Genomic DNA, 12,008 nt, shown 5'->3' on the forward strand with positions numbered 1-12,008 from the left:
CCACAGAAATATCCACATGTTTTAATGAGGATTTGGCACTACTCAGAGCCAAACAGATTTTAGCAATATTTTTGGACTACAATTTCTTTCAGAAGAAAAGAAAGCCCACTGGTAATGGATCTGCCTTCCCAACATTTCAAGCTTTTTTGGATTTAAGTGCAAATTGAAAAACCTAAATATTTAGCGCCATTATAATTCGAGCAACATCTGGACAATTTTCTTTGCCTCGTAAAAGATTTTAGCCAGCTTTGCAGAGCCTCAGTCCATGTTGCTCCGGCAGAATGGCTCCTTTTACATTTGCATGCTTCACTCAGATTCCGTAGTTTCTATGCCAACAAGCATTTGCAACTCTTTAAAAAGCACATTTGGAAGTGGGGGGAGAAGGAAGATTTGAAATGTGATAAAGATTTTTTTGTTTGGGGATTTGTTTGGTTGTTGTTTCCCCAAAATCAAAATCATCCATTCCTCATTTTTTTTCTGAGCCCTGGAAACCTCAAAAAGGCCCAATAAGCACCATCTCAGCCATGGCAACTCTTCCACCTGCTTTAAAATGCAGCAGTGACTCAGAAACAGAAAAGTTTGTTCAGGCAATCTGATGTATAAAAATGCATATACACACGCATCCTCACATTTAAAAAGAATATATATATATAAAAATAAATGTAACTCCAGTTCTCTCTCCAGACAAAGGATCAACAGCGAATGTCTATCAGTGCCTCTTCAGACAATAGCTCTGTGGGGAAAGCAACAAATCTGCAGTGCTGAGAAATGAGCCCTCCAGATGTACCCCAGCCCAGCCCCACCAGGCTAGTGAAACTCTGTGCAGATTTACGTGTCCTGCAGGCTACAGGGCCTCTGCAAGTTCCCAAATCCCAAGGAAAAGTAAACAGAGACAAGCAGCTACTACCGAACTGTCACTCAAAATCCAGCAGTTTGATTTTTAACCAAATCTTTGGAAGCTACGCCTCCCCTTCCTCCCCACCCCCAGTCCCAGACTTCACAGATGGCTCTAATTTTATAGTTAACACTTGCGCTGGGCACTGTGACATTATAGGTGCACAGAGACAAAGAAAACCACAACCACGAAAACGCAAAATAAAACATTCAAAGCAAACAATACTACCGATCTTACAAAACTAAGAGGAGAACCTGTATCTTTTTTTTTAACAAAGATGCAGCCTACTAGACGCACGGTCATTTTGAATTCCTTTTCCACCTGAAGTTCACACGCAGGACCTAGCGATGCCTTCGGAGCTACCGTCTCGGGAACGCCAGCCCATCGTGAAGGTGCCTAACAGAAAAATAGTCAGCCCAGGCCGCTGCGCAGCAAGGGCAGTCTAAACAAGTTGTTCCCACGGAAAGGCAGGAGTACAAGGGTGTTTCCTGGGGGAGCTGCTCACCAGGAGTTGCTGAGCAGGCAGCACCGGCACGGTGGCACCTACCATTGCTGCCTCTAGTAATTTTGTCATCCCTGAGCTCCGGAGGGTGGAAGAGCAGAACGTACACGATACTGCCAGCACTAAACACTCATTTACAGGCTCATTGTTAATGATGGAGGTCTATTAGCCCCTTCAATCCACCTCCTGTGCATATGTCATATATAACCTGATGTGCCAGAAGGGGAGAGGAGGGAAAGGCTGTTGATGCTATGCAATAATCAATCCTAACCACAAGACCAAGAGAAAATACTCTTGAGGACCTGAATATGATGAGCTTCTCTTACTTCAGCTAGACAGGGGATACAGAGAAGGGAAGATTGGATGCCCGTAGCCAAAGCAAAATGTTTAATGCGCTGCTATTCTGGCAGGGCAGTCGTTCCTTCCCTCCCTGCACAATCATAGATGATGCAGTGCATCAGACAACTGATTTCATCAGCAACCCGGGATTTGTTTTCGCAAGCAGGGATCAGGATGAGATCCAGGAAGGGCAAAAACTCCCTCGGGGAACAGAAGACAAAAGGACAAGATTATCAGTATAGTGGTGGTGACTAAAAAAAAAAACAATATTAATTTTAAAAAGCAGCATTGTCTCACGGGACTAGTAACAGCCCCCAGCTAACAAACACAGTTACTCCTGCAAAGAGCCATCAAAAGATCAGGAGAAAAGGCTACGGCTATAAAACTCTTCTTATTTGAAAAAGGCCTATAGGTCACTGCCTAGCACACGAAACGCCTGGAGCGTGAAGAAGGTGCTTTGCAAAATATAGCCATTGACACCCGCTTTTCCAGACTTTGCTGTGCTGTAGGAAAGGGCACGCGTCCTCCTCTAGCCTAGGTCCCGTCCTCTGATGTTTCCTGCCACAATTTCACAACCTTTGCCATTTAAAAAGCCCTTCAGGCAACCACGCCAGCGTGGAGCTATTTTACAGAAGACTCTGTGTGATGATACATTCAGGCTTCTCCCTCCACACCAAGCACACATAGCTTACGCTGCTACAGCTCAGGACCACAACTGCTGTAAATTAGAGTCTTTTCACCTACTTCAGTGAAATGTATGGGTTTGTACTAGCTGGAAATACAGCTCCATCTGTGATTTAAGAGACGGAGCCTAAAATACTGAAATCAATGGCAGCTTTCGACAGACAGGAGGTGGCCACCTGAGTGTTCTCTGTCTGGGGTAACTTCTTCTATGTGCAATAAGCCAAGTGCACCGACTGCAAGAAATAACAATCCATACCAGCTGCAGAACAAACAAAACTGGGCAGTTTTATGCTGAGGCCTACACCTACGTCCCCCCAGGACTGCTGAACAGGGAGGAGAGAGAGATCTCTTCTATTAAGAGTAGGGAGAGTGATTCAAAATCAATCTTTGGCAAAATCAAAGTCTGCTGGGACTCGCATTAATGAATTCCCCTGCCAGGTTATGATGTTTAACAGAAAACAAAAGACTCTTGTATGCACAGCATAGCAGGCGAGACCTGAGGAGGATATTCACACACCTGGTTTTATGTTCCCTAAGCTCACTCGAACCAGGAGAGAGGCTCCCTCCCTCCCCTGTGTGAAGGGGTATTTGGGTGATGAACGGTACGGTACAGTAGTCTCCTGGACTTGGGTGCTATTAAGATACCTCCATTGTTCTTCTGTTTGTGATGGCAGCACAAAACTGGCTATAAATGCAACAGATGATCACATGTGCTCTTCAGCTAATGGAAATACCTGGGGGCCACGGGTCCTTTGTGCTGAGCCCTCTCCCAGTGTGTCCCTTATGGGATTACCGCAGCAGCCAAGTAAGACAAATCACTATGAGCCAGACTAGGTGCCACGGTAAGATCCTGAAAATGAGTTAACTCCTACCCTTCTCTCTCCCATGATGCATTACACTCTGCTTCTTTGAAACAATTCCACATACAGGGAGAGGGAAACATACAACAGATATGAGGAGTTTATTGCCATGCAGTTTCTCGTGTTGAAACACAGCACTGAGGCTGTCCCCAGCGCCTCCGGACACGCCGTGAGATGAGGAAAGAGCCAGGGCCACGTCCAGGTCTAGTTCCAGCCCCTTTTCCCTGAACACAGTGGAAATGAGCCCCACCTCTGCTGTCCCTACGCCTGGGAGCCCACACCTGGATGGGCAAAGCTTACAGGGACGTGAATGACCTGGTAACAAACCCTTTTCGTTACGCAAGACTCTTGCTTTTAACACACTGTGCTTGTTCTCTTCGCCCGCCCTCAGTGTAATCCCCCACGGGAAGCATGGCCATCCCCAGCTCCAGGTTTTCATATATTTCTCAAAGCTTGTTGGAATAAAACTGGAAAGCAAAGTGGAGGGCAGATTCACCACTCCCCTGACGCTGTACTAGTTCTGGAGCTGTGCCATGGCTTCCACACCGGCTTTGCCAGTGTGCCTGGCTAGCCAGGAGCCCCGAACGCATAGCCTGGCATAAAAAGAAATGTGTTAGCTGATAAAATATGGAACTCCTTGACCAACGCACCCACAAAAGCTCTAATTTAGCTCTGAGATTCATCACTGAATATTACATCCCTTTTGGGCCTTTTAAGGAAGCATTCCAGCATTTCCCCAAATTAGTCAGGTAACTCTTTTTTCAGCCAGCCAAAGTTAAAAATAACCAAGAGCCAGGTAAGTGTCAGTGAAAAGCTCTTGCAGGGAAAATCTTGTCCCATCACACCTGTGAGGAAGTAAGCCCTTGCCCACCTCCAGACACTGAAACGCAGCAAAGCCACCTTCCCAGCAGCCAAACAGAACGAAGCTCAAGGACAACGCTCCCCACTAATGCCGGATAATTTTAGGGCTTCAATTGCAGGCAGTCCATATTGCTAGCAAAATCCTACATAAGACTTGTACTATCTACCACAGCAGGCTTGACCCCATTTTCATATGCAGAAGCAAAAAAAAACCCACCTCATAATCCTACAGAACACAGAGCAAATAGCACTCTCTGGGACCACTTGAATACCACCCTATTAAAATACAAACATGTTCCTACAGTAGCTCAATGATTTTAAACATTCACCATCTTTTCATTTCAGGTTTTAAGCACTTTGCCTGGCAACTGTCTGAAGGGCAAATCATTATGGAAATAGGAAGACAATTAATTTTCCTTTATTCTGGAAGAGAGGATTATCAGAATAAATAAAATAATCAGCTTAGACAAGAGCACAATTCACAATTTATGAAAAACAGAGGACTTTTTTTCTTTTTTTTTTCCAAAGAAATGATCTTCTTGGATGGAGTTTGCAAGGCAAGTGCAGAAGTCTTGGAGTTAAATAACCTTGGACTGCTAACTCACAAATAACTCCCAATATGATGGGATGTCATATTGGGAGTTAGAGACCTGGGCAAGCTGGAGAGTTGGGCCTGTGAGAACCTCATGAGGTTCAACAAGGCCAAGTGCAAGGTCCTGCACCTGGGTCGGGGCAACCCCCAACACCAACACAGGCTGGGGGATGGAGGGGTTGGGAGCAGCCCTGCAGAGAAGGCCTTGGGGTGATGGTGGATGAAAAGCTGGACATGAGCCAACAATGTGCTCTTGCAGCCCAGAAAGCCAACTGTCCCCTGGGCTGCATCCCCAGCAGTGTGGGCAGCAGGGCAAGGGAGGGGATCCTGCCCCTCTGCTCCGCTCTGGTGAGACCCCCCTGCAGCGCCACATCCAGCTCTGGAGCCCCCAGCACAAGGGCATGGAGCTGTTGGAGCGGGTCCAGAGGAGGCCACAAAAATGACCCGAGGGCTGGAGCCCCTCTGCTACGAGGCCGGGCTGGGAGAGTTGGGGTTGTTCAGCCTGGGGAAGGGAAGGCTGCGGGGAGACCTTATTGCGGCCTCCCAGTGCTTAAAGGGGGATTATAAAAAAGATGAGGGCGACCTCATAAGCAAGGCCTGTTGTGACAGGACAAGGGGTGATGGTTTCAAACTAAAGAAGGGTAGATTTAGACTGGATATAAGGAAGAAATTTTTAACAGTGAGGGTGGTGAAGGACTGGAACAGGTTACCCAGAGAGGTTGTGGAGGCCCCATCCCTGAAAACATTCAAGGCCAGGTTGGACGGGGCTCTGAGCAACCTGATCTAGTTGCAGATGTCCCTGCTCACTGCAGGGGGTTGGACTAGTGGCCTCTAAAGGTCCCTCCCAACCCAAACCATTCCATGATTCCATGATTCTATCTGCCATCAGCAGGAGGAAGGCTGTCATTTCACACACTCATCGAACTTTTTTCTATTTATTTAATACAGCAACTCAGAACACCTCAAAACAAGATACACAGGCTACTTCCCAATCTCATTTTGTACAGAGGTAAATCTGAAGCAGCCCCAGGCTAGATGCAGCCCTAGTCTGAGTGGGAAAGGTGTCGTGGGAGTAAGAGCAGCCACGGCACTGGGCACTGACAACAGCAGTCCCCCCTCCGAGGCTCTGCCCCCAGTAAATCCACATTGATTCTGTTGAGAGTAATGAACTTACCTGGATTTCAAGCACTGTAGAAGATACTGGAACCAGTTTCAAAATCAAGCAAAGGAAGGTTATATGCTAATGCTTGCTGATGAATGCAAAGGAGAAGAGCGACTGCCTATTCATTGCCACTCTGACGCCAGCCTGCAGCACTAGATGCCCAGCATCACGACTGATACGGTTAAAGGATTATCTGATATGCTGTGACATGCATGTATACCTACATATATGAATTAAGTTAAAGGTATCCCAAACCCCAGTGGGAGAAGAGAACAAGAGGAAAAGAAGAGCCTTCAAATTCATATTAGCAAGAGATGAAGTTACTGAGAAAATTTTGGGATATCTTGGTAAGAACTGTGCAGTTAACTCTGAAGAACTCCTCTAATAAGCAGTGCAAGTTATAAAAATAGTATGAAAACTGTGGTTCAAGGTTGCTACAGCCTCGAAAAAGAAACAGAGATAATTGATGGAGGCACAGATTCCCAGGAACACTAAGGACTGTAAAACTACTGAGAAATCAAATTGATGATCTGGAAAATAAGATAAGATTAAGAATGATCAGGTTAGTGGGGGCTCCTGAAAGAGCAGAAGCGGGAGAAAGCAGACTTTTAGTTTGCAGTGGATTAATAAGGAGGTTAGGGATGAACAATTTCTACTGTTCGTACTGTGTCCTGCTGAGCCGTGTCCCCAGACAGGCCAGTTACGTGGTGCCCCGCACCCCTCCCGGGGAAGGAGCTCTCTCGTGCATCAAGGAGCTCACATGTTTAAGCCAGCTCATAAATCTGAGCCTGGTTCCAAGATCTGGCACTGTCTCCCTCCACCACTGTGACACCAGAGGGAAATGCGTGACTCAGAGCTGCTCCCTTTGCTTGCCCCAGCAGTGGTCTGCGCGCTCCAGGTGCCGGGGTGCAGCCACGTCGCCGCAGCTGGAGAAAGCACCGCTACAAAGAGCTCCCGCACGTACCGGCACCCCTGCCCTTCCTTCACACCAGGAACAGCCATTTCTTCTGTTCACTACTCTAGCTGCAAATCACCGTGGCAGCAAGTAGGTCACGGACTAGATGGTGCTTGAAGGATCACTGCAGTTCATTTCTTCTTTTTTTTTTTAGGAGCCACCTAGTCACTTCACTACCACCTTCAAAACCAGCCTCCTCCAGCACAGCCTCACCCATCCTCCATCCATCCATTCCTCCTGGTCCTCTCCTCTTCCGACTGCCATGCTCACAGCCCTGTCTCCTGCATTTCTGCTCTCCCCCTGCACTGTTTAATTCCATCTTTCCCCTGCAGGTGGATGCAGGTCTTTAAAGCAGGATTTTCCTTCCATCTTCCCTTTCACCACAGACCATATTTTTCCAAGCATAACGTACCGCATTGTATTGCTTCTCTAACCCTCAGAAGCCCAAATGTATGTCCTCCACACTGACCCATTCATTAAGCCTCATCCATTATGGGAATGTAGTTATTCTACTAATTTCACAGGCAGGTTAAAAAATGCAGCTCCTTCCTCTGTGCCCATAACTTCACTTACTAATCCTCAGGAAGAAGCAGGGTAGGGAGTCCCCTGCTGCTTTCGGGCTTGCTCCAGTCCCCTCTCAAAGCAGGGCTCCACCAGCCTCCCAGGAGCACAGGGCTCCCACGGGGTCTGCGGGGCTGATGCCATGAGGCCCTTCCCTGCTTCGCCCAGGGCGTGCAGAAGACCTGGCAGCCCAGCAGGAGGGCTCGGGGCAGAGGGAGAGAGCTGCAAAAGGGCATGAAGCAAGGCTGCAGCAGCAAGGAGCCCGTTCAGGGTGTTAAGGAAGCTGAAATGCAGCGACAAGCTGGATTTCAAAATGGTCAGGAAAGCAGGAGAGCAGGAGACAAAACTTCTCTGAAGGGAGCCTCCTTAAGGCATGAAGATGGAGAAATGCGGCACATTACAGAAAACCCTTCCACACAGCTTCACAGCAGAAAGAAGATTCATCACAGCAAATAATTACAAGGCTGATATCATAATGTCTGGTTTTAAAGCCACTGCCAATTGACTAAAGGTTGGCTGAAGCACTCAGAAGGGAGAGAAGCAGACACCAGGCTTTGAAGTGGTCATCATTTGATTATTAAAGACTGGGACTTTGATGCAATATATTACCCAGCACAGTAACCTTCTCCTCCTTGTGATTGCCAGGTTGCATAAGGTTTCTTTAGATACACCTGTAAGATTCAGTTCCATTTTGTTCTTTCTGTTTTGAATATAGTCCTTGGCTGCTACGATACGAGAGAGGTGAGCAAGTCCCAAATTCAGGTTTCAGTTCCTCCACTGAACAAAGTTATGCTGATGGAGAAAAAGAGACAAAACTGACCATATGGACAGGATTTTTCACAGAAATCTAAAGATATGAGCCTGCAAATTCAGGCAATGAATCCTCCTGGAAAGCCCAAGTTACCCATCTCAGGAGTCCCCTGCACGCACCGCTGTCTGCACAGCCCCATCTGCGCTGACCCGCGGGACACGCGAGTTAAACACCCGGGGTCACGTTTTCGGGTGGGTTGACACCTCTGCTCTCCCCAGATGACTCCTGCCTGAGCACTGGCTGTTGCCCCCCCCCGTTGACACCCCTGTGCCCCGTAGGCTGCGGCAGAAACAGACGTGCCCCGTCCCCTCAGCTGTTGGGGTTCACAGCCCGCCTCGCAGCAGACTTTGCACCCACTTCAAGGGGGCTACGAGCTGCCCAGGCTGAGGAACCGACCTCCGCTTGGTTCGGCCATACCAGAGGGCTGGGGGGCTCGCAGGGGGAGGGGGGTGCTCACTCCGTGGAAACACCCCAGCAGGGATCCGCGGAGCTCCTCTGGCAGAGCCCGAGAACACAATCCACAAACTTTAAACAAAACAAAAATTAAATTTGAATGTAGCTATTTTTTCCTTTCAGACTTATCAGTTCCAGGGCTTGCTGGAGAGGAGCTGAATGTCTTCTCGGCAGAGAAGAGCAGCCCTGCGCAGGAGGGAAGCGGCTGTGGGCTGAGGCTCCCGCAAAAGCTGCTCCGATCCGGAGGCACAAAGTCCCCAGGCCACCAAAGGCTTGGTAAGGCTGAAGCATGGTGCTCCATGCTAGGGGCTCTCCTGAGCCACTGAAAATAGCTCATTTTCGCCATTTTGCTCTAAAAGAAGAGGAGGAGGGCTTTACTCTTTGGCTTTGAGCCAAAAGGCATGGCACTAAGGGAACAGTGTCACCTTTGTCCTTCTGCTGAGCCTTTCTCCCATTTTCTGGTGCCAGAGATGCCCGTCCTGGTACTGGAGACCGAAGGAAAAAGTTTAGAGCTGGTCCAAACCATTTTAGGGATGAACTCGATTCCTCTGCCTAGTGAGGTTGCAATAAAGAATGAGATGACAGATCCAGGCTCCCTGAAGTCACCCACTGCAAAAGGGAAAGACAGCGATGACCTGCACTGGGGGAGCGCCAGGGATACGCTCCTCGTTTCAGCGTACGGAGCAGCCCTGGAGCCACGGGACCTCTGGGTCCTGTACTGGTAAAGCAGCCCCCCACCTACATGCTTTAGGTTAAAGATGCATTTTTGTTGCACCCTGATCATAAATTTTAAGGTTTATTTTAACTTTCTTGCTTTCACCTTTGCTTTTCAATAAACTATTTCCCAGCCCTTCAGCCAAATGCACTTTAACCAGAATTTGATCATTTTCCTCTAAACTGAAACCCCCTTGTCGTGGTTACAGATAAGTCGCTGGCATAAGATAAAAATCTGAAACAGAAAACAGTCCTCCACCACCAAGAACCATGCAACACTGCTGGATCCCGACAGAACCATGGTCCTCCAAGAGTCTTTGTTCTCACGATTTCCAAAACAATATTCTGAAAATAACATCCCTCCCTATATAGATTTATATTGCTATATCTCTATCATTTTCCTTACACCCATCAAAACAAAGATATAATTAACCCATCCACAATAGAAATTACAATGATTTTGAAACAGCAAGAAACAATCTATTTGCATTTGGTAGCTAATTATTCCCCCTACGCACAGAGCCATCAATGTTCCCTAAAACCATCCACGGAACAGACAATCTGTGCTAGCCAGAGCTTCTGGAAGTAAGGGGAAAAGGAGAGACTAAGCAAAAAACTTCAACATTGGGGTGGCAAATTTCCTTCAAATACGCAGCATCTCCAGCTCAGAGAAGTCTGTAATAGAACTGCCCTTCTGAACTCATCTGACAGCATTAGCATCCACCGGTGTATCACACGTAAGCTGACAGCTACCACAAGACAATCTAGTGGGAGCCTCTGACATTTGCAAAATTATTAAATTATTATTCCCTTCTTCACACCACTCCAAGGAAATACAAAGCCATTTTCCAATACACAACGTCGCAAACAGATCCTGCTGCTGTTGGACATAAATTTTACACCAGGTAACACCCGGGCTGCTGTCACAGCCGTGCAACACATGAATTTTCAGTGGCACAGGCAGAGTTGCATCTATTAGTATTCACTCCTCAAAGGAGGAAGGGTGTGCCCTTCTTCCCCACAGTCCTGGCGACTTGCTAAGGAGTGATCTCTAACAACTCGAGCTCAAGGGGAACAATTTATTCCAGTTAGGTATGTAACACTCAAAACAATGCCCTTCCCCGCCTGCCCCCCCCCGCCAAGCCAGGCAAGTTTTGCTGACAGTTCACCTCCATTTCCTCATCTTTCAGAAGGATTTGCTAGATGTTTTTAAGAGGTAAAGACGCAGGCCATGGTTAGTGAGCACTGCCTCTCCCAGCTCAAGCACTGCGCTGAAGCAGCCTGAGAAAAATCAAGCCACCCAGGTATTTCTGTTCGACGTCCTGAGAGCCCCCAGGTTGGTCCTCCATCGCTGGCGCTGTAAGTATTTGGAGGAAGCCAATATAAAGCATCAAGGGCAGTAAATCACATCCTCCTTCACCCACGCTTTCTGGAGGTGAGTAGATAAAATGCTATGCACTCACTAGGAACTAACAGAGGTTTTCCTTCCTCCAGGATGCACCCACAAAGCAGCGGCTGGGGAGGAAGGAGCTCGGTTTCACCTTGACGCAATCCGTGTGCCTGCAACACTTACCTCGCTGGCAAGGCATTCTCTCCTCAACATGCGAAAAGTGATCATCCTTTAAAGCAAAGCCAAAATATCTCAACGATTATTTTTCTTCCCCCATCTGACACAGGTTTGCAGCTCCTCAGGCATGGGGAGGAGGGGGAGCAAAGTAATAAAAAAAAAATACTATTATTCTGTAGGCAAAGCTAATCCCTTTACACATTTTCTTTCCAACAGAAGCATGATATATCGAGTCCCACTGGGTTCTGATCATAACTAAACAGGACTAGGTGTTTTCAGCTCCCTTCTGCCAACACAGCTCAACGTGCAGCAGGCCTCACCTCATATAATCATTTAACTCAACACGAAGTCACCCTGGTGCTCTACCCCAGCTCTAGAAAGTCAGCCCATGCCTCAGTATGGCCTTGCACGGAAATAGGATTACTTTGGCCTGGAGGAATAAAAGAAACCACAACATGAAGGTCACCCATAAAATCATTACACAGATCCCTCTTCCCCAGCTCTTAGAGAAAAACCTTTATCAAACCCTCAACCTTAAAGTAGAAACACAAAAAGATATGTACATTAATCCCATATACCTCCGTCAATTTTTTTCCTCGTGTCTTTAGAGCAGTTGTTTACTGCAGCCAACTGCAGAGAAATTACAGTAGCTTAACTCTCCAACTCCCTCTAAAGGATTAATCTTCCAGTGAGCATGCTCACGCGAGATCTTTTTTCAGCAGTTGCATCCATTTCATGAAATGAGGGCTGCTGCAGACATGAGGAAATGCCATTTCAGGGCTACAGGCAAAGTTAAACAGCCCCCCAAATAAGGGCTAATCCCTTCCTAGAGCTCTAGAAAGGATCTCTGCCCAACCCTCCACCTCCAATGAGGTTTAAAGATTTCACGTTAATGTGCCCTTTCAGGAAGAGGGGGGGCTAGTGGTTTCCCTGCGACACACGTTTTAAATGTCTGATCTTGGCTTTTCTCTACAAGCTGGTGGACAGTTCATCCACCGAATCTTAAGTCAAAAATAACTTCTCCTCACTGGCAGATTTTTCTTTTGTATCAC

General features: G+C 47.4%; 1 protein-coding gene across 2 annotated transcripts in view; it reads right to left on the bottom strand.

The window, feature by feature from the left end:
• LOC104052160 (histone-lysine N-methyltransferase EHMT1-like) overlaps positions 1–12,008 on the bottom strand; it is a 124,114-nt gene that overhangs the window by 91,534 nt on the left and 20,572 nt on the right. The window contains exon 1 of one of the 2 annotated variants that reach the window (XM_064469049.1): positions 11,535–11,558. The exons of the other annotated variant lie outside the window; for it this stretch is intronic. The gene's annotated coding sequence lies outside the window, so the exon portion shown is untranslated. Of the gene's footprint in view, positions 1–11,534; positions 11,559–12,008 lie in introns of those variants that run through there. 2 annotated transcript variants of the gene reach the window in all.

Source organism: Phalacrocorax carbo, chromosome 18 (assembly GCF_963921805.1).
Source record: "Phalacrocorax carbo chromosome 18, bPhaCar2.1, whole genome shotgun sequence".
Lineage (NCBI taxonomy): Eukaryota > Metazoa > Chordata > Aves > Suliformes > Phalacrocoracidae > Phalacrocorax > Phalacrocorax carbo.